Source organism: Lathyrus oleraceus, chromosome 1 (genome assembly GCF_024323335.1).
Source record: "Lathyrus oleraceus cultivar Zhongwan6 chromosome 1, CAAS_Psat_ZW6_1.0, whole genome shotgun sequence".
In the NCBI taxonomy this organism is placed as follows: Eukaryota; Viridiplantae; Streptophyta; class Magnoliopsida; order Fabales; family Fabaceae; genus Lathyrus; species Lathyrus oleraceus.
The window spans coordinates 140,625,493-140,641,962 of NC_066579.1; the positions used below are offsets into that span (position 1 = coordinate 140,625,493).

The 16,470-nt window shown below is 35.7% G+C and overlaps 1 long non-coding RNA gene across 1 annotated transcript; it reads right to left on the reverse strand.

The window, feature by feature from the left end:
* Nucleotides 1–4,479: 4,479 nt before the first annotated feature.
* On the reverse strand, nucleotides 4,480–5,193 carry LOC127115530 (uncharacterized). Its single transcript, XR_007800760.1, has 3 exons — nucleotides 5,146–5,193; nucleotides 5,014–5,058; nucleotides 4,480–4,869 (listed from the first exon to the last, which is right to left on the reverse strand). It is a non-coding gene; the product is annotated as an uncharacterized LOC127115530 (long non-coding RNA).
* Between the last annotated feature and the right edge of the window lie 11,277 nt (nucleotides 5,194–16,470).

Consider the following 16,470-nt stretch of genomic DNA (forward strand, 5'->3'; position numbering starts at 1 on the left):
AAACAACTCTTGATTGTGCTTAACAGCTTTAATCAAGATACACAGCACTCACGCTTAAAAGCTTAGAGTGACACAACACTTACAACTCAATGAACACCCTAGTCCAATGCAATCATCTAGGTGATAATTGCTTGGCTCACAAGATACACCTAATACAAGACACACAAAAATACAGCAGTGAAGTATGATGAACAAATAAAATCTCCACGCCTCAAATCCCTCGAGTTATGAAAGAAGGATTGCCATCCTTTTATATTGCAGCACTTGGGCCTTGTACTTGTATTTCCTGAAATTAAGGTCAAGCAAGTTAACCTAATTTCCACATCATAGGGTACTAACAAATAGGCTATTTGTTAGGTTCAGTAATTGTAGCTCAGTTGTTTGTTTCTTGGATTTTAGATCAGCTGTTGACTCCCTGAAGAATAGCCTGAGAAACATGCTGAAATAGAAAAACTGAACAACCTACAATTTAGCATATGCTGTCAGGAATGAATGTCACAACATTCAGTTTGACGTCCAAGACATAGACCATATGCTAAGTCTATTTTTCCTGAAAACAGACTGTACAGAATGTTGTACTGTACATGACCACTCAGTCCATACTTCAGTATCAGCTTACATTTATAAATGTCACAATATCCATTTTGACATTTACACATAGAGCCTTACGCCATGGTTTGTTGTCCTTCTGAAGAACAGACTGTGATACATACTGAACTGTAGCAGAAAACCAACTTGCCTATTATTCAGTATATGCTGTCAATGATGAATGTCATAACATCCAGTTTGACATTCAGATAGTAGGCCTTATGCCAGGTCTGTTATTCCCTAAACAGACTGAAATTAAATACTGAGTTATAGCAGACAACAACTGTTCTAGACCTCAGTACCTGCTGTCAGGAATGAATGTTATAACCTCTAGTTTAACATTCAGTAAATCATGTATTAGCTAAACCTGCAGCATACTACTCAAGTATGTCATGACATTAGTCAAGACATCAGAGTACAGTTAGATGTTATAACACACAATGCAGTCAATCAAACATCTCCACAGCATGTCATGACATCAGTCAAGACATTAGAGTCCAGTTAGTGTTTTAACATAAAATGCAGCCAATCAAACATCTACAACTAGGGCATACGAGAACGGTCAATGATAGGGCCACATGACAACAAATCTTGTGGAATCAATTAACTATGTCTTTAAAGACATTTGAAACCTACCGATAACCACTTTAGTGCAAACAAACTATTTTAGGCTAGGGGCATTGTTTGAGATCAGACGTTCCAAATGAAGTTCAATGTTACAATCTGAGCAGTTGTTCAGTGATGCTTCAATGAAATTCATTAAAGAGGAAGTTTCCAAAGCTAACACACATGAGGTCACGGTGTTTGACCGTACTAAAGGTTGGTACAATGTTACTGAGTCAATGGATCATAATGAAGGCATGTCGAGGGGATACTATCGAGTGAAACTAGATAGAGGTTGGTGCGACTGCAGAAAGTTCCAAGTCTTTCATATGCACTGCTCTCATGTCATAGCGGCATATTCAAAGGTTCGACATGATCCTTCCAACTTACTATCCGACGTTTACAAAGTCATAAACCTTTGTATTGTTTACAAAACTATCTTTTCGGTGGTAGCAAAAGAGGATTACTGGCCTGGATATCAAGAGGACATTCTCTGGCACAATGAAATAATACAAAGAAAGAAAAAGGTCCGCCCAAACAACACTCGTATTTGAACCGAAATGAATACGGTGAACAAAATGGTTAGATTATGTAGTTCATGTCGCCAGTCCGGCCATAATCGTACAAATTGTCCCACTGTTGGACCAAGCACATCAACATAATTTTAATTGTAACCATTTTACTTTATATTTAAAATAACATTCATTTCATATGATAAGCAGAACAAATACAATAATTAAACAACAACACAAGCAACTAGATAGAGGTTGGTGCGACTGCAGAAAGTTCCAAGTCTTTCATATGCACTGCTCTCATGTCATAGCGGCATATTCAAAGGTTCGACATGATCCTTCCAACTTACTATCCGACGTTTACAAAGTCATAAACCTTTGTATTGTTTACAAAACTATCTTTTCGGTGGTAGCAAAAGAGGATTACTGGCCTGGATATCAAGAGGACATTCTCTGGCACAATGAAATAATACAAAGAAAGAAAAAGGTCCGCCCAAACAACACTCGTATTTGAACCGAAATGAATACGGTGAACAAAATGGTTAGATTATGTAGTTCATGTCGCCAGTCCGGCCATAATCGTACAAATTGTCCCACTGTTGGACCAAGCACATCAACATAATTTTAATTGTAACCATTTTACTTTATATTTAAAATAACATTCATTTCATATGATAAGCAGAACAAATACAATAATTAAACAACAACACAAGCAACTACGATAAATAAAATAACATCACAAACAAATACAACACATAAACAACATAATCATGTAATTAAAACCATCAAAACAATTTTGTAAGAAGTATACATCATCCTTTGAACGTCTTTGTCAGTTTCAACATTCACCCATAAACGAACTTCTCCATTTTGGTTGAACATGGTATCAAGTCATTGAATTCTTCTAATGTTTTCACCCTCTGCAATATCTCCATCTAACCAACGCTTTAAAGTCATGTTAAGATGCTCGAACATATATATATTCCAAAGTCGGATCTTCATCGGAGGGTGCACTGTTGAAAAAATTAAATCGACATTTTCTCTTGTGAATATAACGACACATATATGAATATGAAGTCATTTTAAAGAAAAATGGAATGAAATAGTAAGAAGATGTGTGAAAAATTATGGGAGTATGATGTTGTGTATTTATAGATGGAGTGGTGGAGCAGTAGCCACATGCATTAACACGTGCATATAATGGATTATGCATGTGCCATTGCATATGGCGCCTACACATGCATGTCACTCCTAGTGGTGCCATGGCCATGGATGCGTCGGGGCATGTGGCACCAATGAATAATATTTTCATTGGATTCGCCAATGCACCTGACACCTATGTTAGATGTTTTTGGAAAAGTGGCTATTTTGCTAAATATTTTCATATAATGGTTATTTTGGAAATTAAATTATAAAACTTGATTGTTTTAAAAAAAATCGAAAACTATATATTTTTTCTTAAGAATTCAGAAAAGATTTATTAATATTTGAACTCTTAATCAAGGAAATTATATTATAATTTTTTTTTAAAATTTTATTCGATATTAGAAAAAAGGGCAAAGAAATGTCGACTACACACAAAGAGATTTAAATCTTAAATCGTAACAACAAATTTTTATTGTTGGTAAATTGTAAATTTTTTGTGGAGGAGGACTAAGTCAAAACTAAAATAGGTGATGATACAAAACAAATCTAAGGATTAATTAGGAATCTTTATCGATAAACCATTAAAAAATTTTGATGAAGGAAAAAAGAATGCAATATTCATAAAATGTGATACTACATCCGTTTTTATTATAAATCATTTTGAGAAAATATTTTGTACCACAATGTAAGTTGTTTTATAATATCAATGAATTGTTAATATTAATTTTTTTATTATACCCTTAAATATTTATTACTCATTTTTTTAAAATTATGTTTGTTTGACTTTCCAATACCATTAATGAAGAACAATTTTATAAAACTCTTATTAATTCCTCTTTTTTATACCATAATTATTATAATTCTTAATACATGGAAAAGATCAAAAGGGATTTATAATAAAAAATGAAGGAAATAAATGATAGCATGAATAGTATTCCATGATCGTCGGACTTAAATATGTAAATTAATATTAACAAAATCATTAGCACATTAATTTGCTTTCCCGTAAGTAAGATATACTGAAAGATATTAAATAACTAAAATATATTATCTCCGTTTTTTATTATAAATCATTTTAGAAAAATATTTTGTACCACGATATAAGTCGTTTTATAATCCCAATAAATCATTAATGTTAGTTTTTCTATTATACCCTTAAATATTTATTAGATCAATAAATGATAATTTTGTAAAACCCTTCGTAATTTCTTTTTCATACCACAATTATTACATTTCTTAATATCTGTTAAAAATCATAAACGACTTATAATAAAAAATTTAGAGAATAAATAATACAAAAGGATAACTTCTTAGTCCATAATCATTCATAAAGCTAATATGGTATCATATTTACTTATTCAAATCATGCACAACAAATAAATTTATCTCAAGAAGAATTTATAAAGAAATGAAAAATAAAAAATTAGAATGCATGGCCCAAAAAAATTCTAAGTAGTGCTATTATTTAATTTCATTAATAAAAATAATATTTTTAAAGATAACTAATTTAGAGATTGTCAATAGAGGAGAAGAAAAATGAAACTAACGACTTACAGACCGAAATATGCTATTACAATTCCAAATTAAGGAAATGATAGAAATTATTGCTATAAATATTCGAATTCGGCTCAAAACTACTCTATCTACCTTACATACCTCTTCCCAATGTCGATAAATATTCAGTGCAATTAAGACCACCCATAAAATCAAAGTATAGAAACCTAAAATGATTGCAGCGATGCCCATTTGTATAACTGTTGTTGCAGTTAATAGCACCAATATGTATAAGATGGGAATGACGTTCTTGTTAACCGGATGACTTTCTAAAATCAAAAATATCATTACTTGGAAAAATAAAACAATAGCTATGGAAATGACCTTAACACTATCAATATGATCCGACATCATTTTATCACCAAATGATGACATCCTTAGTGCTGGAATAATAATCAATAGAAAACATAATACCACCGAGCTCACCGATATTGCCGGCAATATCCTTTTGTCTTCGACCACTTTCCTGTTTATATATATATATATATATTATTTACAAGTTCAATATATATAGATAGATGTAAAATATATATGTCCCGATTCAACATTAAAGTTAATTTAATTTGTCTTCGTTAAAAACCTATTGAAAATGTAATTTTGATGACTATACCATGGATTATTCTGACTTTCCATGATGATCTTCAGTGCATTTTTACTGTAACAACAACAACAACGTATGTATGTATGTGTGTTCATGATATATACAGAAATTAAAAGAATATAAAAATGATATAATGCCAACCTTGGATTAGTTGAGTTAAATTCTTCTTCCCTCACAAGTCACAATCACTTGATTTTTTTGATAATTTAGTAATGCATTCATTCGATATATATGTTTTTAGACTACATGACATTCACAATTTATCATTGCTCTTTACGTTGGGTTTTTCGAGAGATTTAGTTTCGATTTTGAAAGGGTATAGCGACAAAATCTCTCTCCTAATTGACTCATTCATAATTTTTTATTGCTCTTTACGTTAGGTATTTTATTTTGTTTTATATTTTTAATATTAAATGTTGGAAAATATAGGACAAAAAGATAAAAATATATATAGGACAGGTGACGACGAATCTCTCTCCTAATTGACTCATTCATAAATTTGTGATGCTTGACTAAATTTATATTAACTTTTGAAATTATGTTTCCAAAATATAAGAATTTCTAATAAAAATTGATTTTTGTGATAAATATTACATCTATATATATTCAAAATATTGTTCATTTGAATGTATAAAATATTAAAAATAAAATAAATTATTGTTAGAGTATATAAAATTCGTTAATTTTCTTGTCTCTCAACGTTTAATGTTTCACTTGGAGAGATACATGAACAATGTGTTGAATCAAAAATAGTTAAAAATATAATTACCTATTTACTATAGGGGTTAAATGAAAATGATATAATTAAAAATAATTGATATTCTATATATTTTGATTTTTTAATCTAACATATTTACATTCACGACTACAAAAGTATATACAACAATGTTCATCTTACCACGATTCTTTGAAGTACCGTGATGACATCTCTAAATTCAGGTGTCAATATTTTCTTTTACTTTTTAATTAAAAATTATTAACATATTACCACGGTTCGTTAGTCCAACTGTGAAGATACAATCAACTTTTCATGAGTTCAAATCTCAGCGTCAGTACTGATGAGAGTTTATGTAAACAAAACATGCCACGACTTTCTCAAAGCCTTATAGTGTTTTGAACTGCTCACAATATTCAATATAGAATATTTCGAGGTAAAGCAAAGGAAGCAAGCACAAGAAACATGTGTTCTTCCGTTCTTGTCCAATACAAGAAACTCTGCCCCTGAGGCATCACACACCGTCAAAATCAATCAAACGCATGTTCGGACTGCACGATACACAATGTTAACTGCTCCCACTATATCAAAGATAAAACATGATATCTTTAGGTATTAAAATTCTCACATATCCACACATTACTCATTATTAACTCATGACTTGGACATTGAAGTGTTGATCTTCCAGGTTAACCCTCTCTCCACTACATCAGAAACTCGAGTCCATCTTTCACTGACGCACAATCCTCATAAGAGAGAAAGGTACAGTGAAGACGCTACCACAATAAAGGCGTGTTTAATTACAACTTTTATTTTGGAGAGGTTTCTAAAACCACCCTAAAATTGAAATGGTTTCATTTACCTCCTTAATGAAAATGTTCAGTGGGTATCATCTCTATTTTGATGTTTTGTTCAAGTTTTGTTATTTGAAATTTGATTTGTTATTATTTCAACTTGTAATGTGTAATTCATGTAATTTGTTTATTTGATTAGAATTGTACATTGAGTCACCATTAAATTCAATAAATGATATTTGAATCCATGTCAATGTGTTTTTTAAGCTTAAGCTAAAGTTGCATATCCCTAGGGGGGAGACTGAAGTTGCATGTCCCTAATATATTTAGGGGAAGAACCCCAATACAGTTGTTTTGTAGCTTGTCTTATCGCTTTTGTGTTTCATTCAATTTTTTTATTGAGTATCCTCCATAATTGCACATCTCTGAATCAAGTATGAATTGCAAGAATGAAAGAATGGCATAGTCTTGTTGACTTGTGTGGAGTTATTCTGTAACAAGTTAACTTGCAAGTCCATTCACTTGGTGGAGGTATTGTTGGGATCAATAATGTCACACGAGTAGTCGTGGTTAAGCATCACTCTTTCCAATATAAACCTTAGAAGCCAAGGACCTTAGATACCGAGCCCATCTTGGCCTATTTTAGGATGTAGTGCGAAGGTCGTTCAAGTGTAAGATTCGATACGATTGTTACGCGATACTACACTCATAAGAGTCTCTCTTGAGAATATTTTTGGAATATGAGTAGTCATTTATCCAATAATATCCGAAATATGAGATGATGACTATGGGGGCCCTTTTTAGAACATGATTGTCAGGTTTAACCATAGTACACTCCCTTTTGGGTGGTTCTTAACTAAGACTCCATGCTCGTGACTTACAAAAAAACCTTTGATTCGTGGTTGATCCGTTCTCGTACATTCTCAATATCAATGGAACTTGGGTGTTGATAAGGTGTAAACCATAATCCACCAAAATGGATGATTGATATTGACGATGACTTGAGTCATCCCGTGACCTTTGTGTGGTGTGACTTGCTTGATCCTTGAGTGTGATTGTTGCATCCATGCATTCATGCATTCATTCACATCCATATCATCAACAAGGAAATTAATAGGTCTATTTGCACATTTTCAAACATGGATAAGCAAAGAAGGAATACAAAGAAGTACAGTAATAGACAACCCGACTAGAAAGAGTTAAGGAGTTTGACATCTTATGTACTAGAGCCCTTGGAGTTCAAAGCTCGCCAGGGGAAGCTCCTGTCTATTCTTTCTACCAAGGTGGATGAAGGTCTGATGAGTGTGTTGGTGCAGTTCTACGATCCTCTTTATCGCTGCTTCACTTTTCCGGATTTCCAGCTTTTGCCTACACTTGAGGAGTATGCCTACCATGTGGGTATACCTATTCTTGACCAGTTATCGTTCAGTGGTTTGGAGAAGATTCCGTCTTCTCAAGAGATTTGTGACATGCTTCATATGGATGTATCTGACATTGTTGCTAATATGACTACCAAAGGTGGAATTCAAGGTCTCCCATCTGAGTTTCTCATTGCCAAAGCTACTTTATTTGGGAAGGCCATGAGTAAGGAAGCTTTTGAAGCCATATTTGTGCTCCTCATCTATGGGCTAGTGTTATTTCCCAACATCGACAATTTCGTGGATGTGAACGTTATCAGGGTTTTCTCTTCTCTTAATCCCGTTCCGACTCTGTTGGGTGACACTTGTTTCTCTTTGCATATGAGGAATGCAAAAGGTGGTGGTTCCATTGTGTGTTGTCTGCCTCTGTTGTACAAGTGGTTTATTTCGCACATGCCTCAGACGCTCGCCTTCAAGGAGAACAAGGGATGTCTACGGTGGTTCGCGAGACTTATGTCTCTCACTAATGATGATATCTCTTGGTATAACCGTGTTTATGATGGCGTTCAGATTATTGAATCTTGTGGTGAATTCTCCAGTGTGCCTCTTCTTGGTACATGTGGTGGAATTACTACAACCCTGTTTTGGCTCGCCGTCAGCTTGGGTTCCCCTTAAAGGATAAACCCAACAATGTTTTGTTGGAGGGATTATTCTTTCAAGAGGGTAAAGATCCCCAGAACTTGAAGGTTAGGATGGTGCGCGCCTGGTGCAAAGTTCATAGGAAATGGAGGAATGAGCTTGGTCCAAAGAATTGCAATGCTTTGGAACCCTACACCTCTTGGGTGAGGAAGAGAGCGTTTGAATATCGCATGTCGTACGATTATCCGAGACCTACCCCTATGGTTATGGTTGGGCCTTCAACCCTCCCTAATCAAGGAGTAGAGGAGTTGAGAGATGAAGACCGGTCGCGTGCATGGGTTCGTGAGCGTGAGGAACTTCTTCAGCAGCTCAAAGATAAGGATGTAGTGATAGAATTTCTAGAGCATCAGGTTATTTATGAGCCTGATGATGTGGTTACTTCTCTTCTTCCTCATTCATCTAGGTTTTGGAAGAGTAAGTATGATCAGCTTGCCAAGGAGAAGGCCGATATGGAAGCACCTTATGAGAGAGAGGTGAAGAGACTTCGTGCAGCTTATCTTCCGATCTCGAAGGCTTTGGAAGATTGTTTCTAGGGCTCTATAGGATGTTCATTCTCCTTTTCTTTTGTATCATATTTGGTTACCAAAACTATACTACTTCATTGGTGTAAAAAGTTTCCAAATATTATTGCTATGAGTATTCCATATATGTCTTAAAAGTTCAACATTTTTGAAAATATTTGCAAATAGATCTCTAAAAATTCCTCTGATTAAAAACAAACCATATGCACAAATACTCCATGCATCATATGCATAAGCAGGTTTTGGTCTGAGCTCTTGATCAGTGGTCTAACTCTTTTCTCTTCATTTATTTTGAAGACAAGCTGACGCACTGGTACAATACCAGGGTGAATCATCCGAGGATAATGGAGCATCTAGAGCAAGAGAACATGGACTTGAAAGAAGAGATTGCTAGGCTGACTGCCATGATGGAGTCAGTTCTGGCCGCACAAAGCCAAGCTTCGCCAACTCCTGCAACTCCTCCCGCGAGGAATGTCATATCCGAGATAGCGACTTCAACAGCCCACTTCGCTCCGTCTATGCCAGCTGGGTTCTGTCGCATCCGCGAAAAACAACCGGCGGGAAAAAACAAAACAAACAGAGCCGCCACCGTGCGTTATTTATCCTAAAAGAGGGAAAGGAAACGCTCGAAGTAAACCTGGAAAGGAAATGGTCTTACGACCGGAGATTACGGGGTACGGGAGTCGGTTACGCAAGGGGAAGGTATTAGCACCCCTCACGTCCGTCGTACTCGACGGGATTCACGCTCAGAAGAATAGAATAAGGTTGCTAAATAACTGCTCAAAGAATGCACACACACAGGAATAACAAAACAGGTGGAAAACGGAGGAAGGTAACTCGGCAGGATGTCGCATCCTGGGCCTACGTAGTTTGTCAGAAACAAACATTAGAGTCAACGTAGTTCGGGGAAATAGGGAACGGGCTCGATAGGATATCGCATCCTATGCCTACGTATCTCATCTGGAATGAGAATCAGAGCTACCGTAGTTCGGCTAACGCACGCCGAAACAAAACACACACAAAGACGCTGAGACATCAGAGCAAACACACAACTGGAATCGGAATGCCAATCGCTGGTCTTACATCCAACTCCGAACAACGAACACAAACGAGGAAACCGACTGCCAATCGCTGGACTTACATCAGACTCCAAGCACACAACAAACACACAAGGAAACCGAATGCCAATCACTGGGCTTACATCGGACTCCCAACAAACAAGCACACACAAGAAACCAACTACCAATCGCTGGACTTACGTCAGACTCCAAACAAGCAAACACACAACAAAAAAAGAAAAAGGGTGCCCAGAGAGATCTCGCACGATCTCCTGCCTACGTACCTCATCTGGTATGAGGATCAGGGCAACGTAGTTCCCCTTAACAGGGGAGAAACTTTCTCCTAACCAGAGACCGGGAAATGACAAACTAAAAGGGAGACTGACTCGAGCCTAATAGTTATCATGTAGTCCACAATAGTCCTAGGTGAGTCAACTCAAGTCTATCTCTATGTACGTCAACTTTCCTCAAAAGTTGATCATACGACTCCTACAGAAAGGAGATGAGAAGCTAAGCAGATAAACATCAAAGCAAATAGCACACACTATACACAATCAATAGGCTCAATCAAGGTTAGGTTTTAGTCAAGGGGTCATATCGACCTTGACAAACAAACCAACTGGAAAGGGGTGTTTTGAGCTCTTAACCCTAACATTGAGAGTTAGGGTAAAGCAGATGAAATGGGAATGAGGGGTGTGCCTCATAGCTCTTATCCCTGGCCTAGGAGAGCTTTAATCAATAGAAAGTGTGGGAGTTCAGAATGAAGGAACTCTTCTCCACATGACTGACACTACAAGATTTTTTTGGTTTTTATTCAAAGTGCATCAACACATGTTGTGAGCAAAATGAATGACACAACAGAATAGCAGGGGATGGATTACACATCCCTTTTATCTGCCAATTGCCTCTTAAGGGGACTTAACCTGCTTGGCACAAAGTTAAACAAACAAAAACATGGCCTCTTAAGGAGGGCTTCAGATAGGTGCCTGCCAGTAACAACAGGTCTTCCAGACTACATGAAGATCAAGGAATTATACCTAAGTGGTATGCCAACCACAAGCAAAGGCAAAGCAAAGTTCAAATGAACTTAATGCAACTTAGGTACCTGTGTAAACAACTAAACAAATCAGTACAATACTCAGACAATCAAACAACAGTCAATAACAAACAAACAATCCCAATGTACAATATGTAAGCCATAAGGCAAACTCAAGTAAGCTATCATCAACCTACAAAATAACCAAATGTTAGAAATCAATAGCAAATATCAACATTCAAATGATGAAGCACCATCAACCATGGAAATTGGATGCTTGGTCTTGAAATTCAAAGCTCACATGTAAGTCCAAACCCCTAGGTCAAAGCCTAGGGTCAAAGGTGAAGAAAAAATTCAAAACAGGAGCTGAAATTCAACACATTGCAACTTCAAACACATATTAACATGTCCTAAAAAGGACCACACCAAAATCATCAAGCAAGGCCATGTAATAATCAAGGGAAGTCAAAGACAATTTCAAAGCATACATTTGGACATTGAGAATGAAAATTCCAAATCAAAACAGAAATGATTCAAATAATTCTGGAAAAATTCATGAGCACTCAACACATCCAACATGATCATCATACAAAAAATCAGAATCAACAGAAGTCATTTGATATGGAAATGAAATTGCACAATTTGATCAACCAAATGTGTGACATAAATTGTCACACCATGTTAACATGTACATAAAACAGAAACGACACATGGAAAAAATACCAAACCAAGCCTAAAACATCCATCAATGTGTCTAGAAGCATCATGCAAAATTTCAATGCATTTGGATCAATATTGAGCATTTCACAATAGAAAGAGCAAGGCAAGGTCATAAAAGCACATATGTTCAATCATTCTAACACAAACAGAAATCCAGCCATACACAACTTCAAAATTCATATCACAAAAAAACTAGACAAGCAGAGGATCATTTTGCAAAAAATTGGGAATGATTTGGAGCATTTTTCAATTTGTTATGGATTTTTAAAGTTTGAGAAAAATTTGAAATCAAATGAAGCATGACATGTGAATTAGGGAGGGAAAAGGCTTATGAGGAAAATATTTGAAAACATGGAGCCAGGGGGATTCGAACTGGAACACGCGCTGGCCAATCAGAAGGCGCGCTTCACACGAAACGGTGGCGTTTTTGCGCTAAACCCTAGCTGCAAGCTAGCGACGGTCCAAACCGACGCAAAGTGAAGATCTTCATCTTCCTCACGAAGGCGATGAAGAACAGTGATGGAGTTCATCACAAATTTCCAGATTTTTTCAAAGTGCCCAGAATTTCACAAATTTTATACCAAAATGAAGCTTACACAATGAGGAATACGAATCCATAAACAATTCACACTAATTCATCATGAATCTCAAGAATCGAAGGAAAACTTTCTAGATCTACAAACTTTCAATTCCACATAACTTCATGAATATTGCACCATTTTTTACAAATTTTATATCAGCATTCTCACCATGAAAAACTCTACAATTCTATGTACATAAAATCATGAATTAAGAGGTTCGAAAATGTGACCTCTTGAAGCTTCAACAATGTTGTGGTAGGTTCAAGTGTCCAAAAGCATCCAAATCCCTTCTATCAACCTTGATAACACCTCTGAAGTTGAAATTGAAGCTTGGAATGGCTTGGATCTCTCTTAGATTTGAATCTCCATCATCATGTTCTTGATCTTCAAGTGCTCAATTCTTGCTCGAATCTTCCAAACCAATGCTTGATCTATACTAAATGAAGGTCAGTGAACAAGAATATGGAAGAAAATCAATGCACTATGTGGAAGAAATTGAAGTTTTGATTTGGAGAAAAAATGGAGGGAAAAAGAATTTTGAGATCTAGATCTAGAATTTATGAAGCTAAACTGAAATTCTGTTAGGTTTTTCTATTTATATGCTTCACTAATCACATACTAATTAAAATTAGGCATGGTTTAGTTGTGATTAATCAAAATAAGGTGTTATGACCAAAAATGACATTTTACATGGTGCATGGAGCAAATGGACGTGAACAGTAACATTTGCTTGATCAAAGTCACTCAAAATCATCTTTTAAACATATTGGCAATGACAAAAATTTCTCATGATGCACCAATTTTAAATTTATGATTTTCCCTCCAAAATCTTCATGAATAAGCAAATGATCATATGTTCAAATTACATGCAATGTGATGGATGTTTTGGAAACTAAATGTAATGAGAAGCAAAATGCAAAAAGAACCACCAAATTTGGAGTTATGAATCAAAAGTTATGGCCTTTTGAAGTTCCATGCATCCTTGGCAATGATTTGATCATATCTCTTCAACCATTCATCATAAATTCATGATCTTGGACTTTTTGGAAATGGGAGAAAGAGATCTTCAACTTTCATGTTGAACAAAATTTCATTTGAAGCTTCTTTGATGATGCAAGATCAAGTTGAATTTGAATAAAAAAACTTTCCATTTTTGGAAACTTTCAATTACAGGTCACTTCCCATTTTTGGAAAGTTTTGACCTGACCTCAAATTCTTCAAGATATGCATTTGACATGATTAATAAGCCTCTTTTGAACATGAATGAGATGTTGAAACTCATTTCTCCATCTCCTAGCCCTCAGTTCTTGCACAGTTGACTTTTATGGTTGACAGATGACTTGAACATGCACAAATGATTTTGAGCCTCAATCAATTGATGAAATGGCTCCAAAATGAAAACCTAGCTTGTACAAGCTCAATAAAATCATATGATGATCTCCATCTCAATAAAGACCTCATCTCCTTGAAAATCCCTGACTGGTAGGATGCAACTGATTAGGGTTGACCAGAGGTCAAAACCCTAATCTCAAAGAATCATGAGCATGAACAATGAACCCCTTGAGGATAATAAGACCATGATGATGATGATGTACCATTTCCAATAAGATAATACTCAAACTCCTTGAAGGACCAAGAAGCCCTAATTGAAGCACAAACCCTCAGATGGCTAGTGTAGCACCTCAAATTTGCACCTCCCATTTTGTACATTCATTTTCATGTTTAGGTCATAGCATTGCATTGTCCACTGCATAGCATTGCATTGTCCATTGTCAAGTCATCAGCTCATCAGTCAAGACTGGTCAGGAGATCCAGTTGTGCAAGCAAGCAAGTGCATGTCCTATGGAAGCAAAGCCCTAGGGTTGGTTCATTGAGTTCATATGACCTAGGGATCATTTTGAAGTGGTTTGGCCAAAGGTTAGATGTTCAGAGCTCATCAGTCAAGATGCAATTCATCTGAAACCCTAGAAAGTCAACCAAAGTCAACTGTGCATTCAACCATGGATTTGAAGGTGGGAGATGGTTAGAGATGCCTCATTCATGTCCATACAAGTCTCATTTGACATTTCAAACATCAACAATGAAGAATTTGAGGTCAGATGGAAAGCTTCCAAAAATAGTAAGTGACCTGTAATTTGAAATTGCCAAAAATGGAAAGGTCTTCTCCTCAAGTTTACATCATCAAGAAAGCTTCAAATGGAATTTTGTCCAACATTAAAGTTGTAGATCTTGCTCTCCCATTTTCAAAAAGTCCAAGAACATGAATTTCTAATGTGTGGTTGAAAAGATATGGATCAATCATGGCCAAGTGAATTTGAACTTCAAGCATGCATAACTTTTGAACCATAAGGCCAAATGGAGTGGTTCTTTTTGCAACATTTTTCTCATGATATGCACTATCCAATTCATGCATCATAAGCCATGCATTTTGATCACAAAAATATTTGACTTTTCATTTGAATTTTGGAGGGAAAGTGGTCATTCAAAAATTATGCATTGCCTTCACATTTTACCAATTACACTTGGCTCCAAACAACATTTGAAATAATTCCAAGGCCAAATTCGAGCACTGTTGCATTGCATTTCCACACATGAGGTGCATTTGCAAATTTGCATAAACACTTGGTTTTCCTTAATCCCTTGGCATTTGGCTTAATTGTGATTAACAAGCATCATTAGCAGCTCATATATAAGCTAAAGCATAACAGAAAATGAGATTAACACATCACAATTCTCAGATCTGAAATTTTCTTCACATTGTTCTCTCAAACTTTTCTTCAATTTTCTGCATATACATTGCATCTTCCTCGATTGATTCATCATCCACAAGCATATTTGAGTATTTTGGAAGCAAGATCCAGAGGATTTCATGCATTTCTAAAGCAACTCAAAGCTCACATTCATCAATGGCAGTTGGAGTTTCTGGCCAGATCGAGCAAGATTAAGCTATTGTTCTTCATCCATTCATCTATCTAAGCGTTGGAGATCATCTGTTTCTGCTTTCCAGGACCTGAATTGAGCGGTTCCAGTTTTGTAGCTTCAACAAGGTTAGATTTTGAATGCTTTAATTCATGAAATTGATAGATGCTTGTTGTAGATCTTTCATTGGTGGTTACACTGAGCTTTAAATCCATGAAATCCATGCAGAAATGATTTAGTTATGAGGATTTTAAGTTTGACATGTGAAATTTGTTTACCTCGATCCATTCATGTTAAGGAGAATTAGGTTAAATTGGATGTGGATTGTTGATGTACTTGGAAGGATGAACATGATGATACAATCGTTTTGCATTTCTGGCATTTTTGTTCTTGACCTGGAAAAATCATGAAGAACGCGTATGAACTTGTTAGGGTTTCATGTCCAGATTTGTGTTTTGATCTTCATAGCGCGTGCTGCATGTGTTTTGGATGTTAATGAACATGTGTTGGTCCACGTGGCCCTGGCATGGCAGTTTGGTTGGTCACAATTGATTCACTTTGCCACGTAGTTTAAGTAAGGCGCGCTCATTTTGAATGTGTGCTCAATTCGATTCCCATCCGGTGCATTTCCAAAATTGCCTTGCTGATTTATTTCATTGTTCTTCATGTCATTCACACTATGCTTTATCATGTTTTTTTAATTTTTCATTCACTTCAAAAATTCATAAGTCAATAAATAATGATCCAAATGATGTGTGGTTTTTTGCAATTTGTTCCTCATCATGTCTAGTTTTTTTTGGATATTTTTCCCGAAATTGTGCTCGGTTGAGAATTATTTTTGCTTAGGGTTTGTTCACACATGTGCTATCTTGTACCTTGCTTGCTATATGTTTTGTGAAATGATGACATTTAATCCAATGATTGTGAAATTTGGTATGCTTAAACTAGACATCTTGCTGGAAATTTTGGTGTTGAGTTTTCATTTTTAGAATTTATTGTTGTTGAGATATGATCTGGTTAATGTAGGTGTGACAATGTGTCTCACATCATTGCTTGCTCAATTTG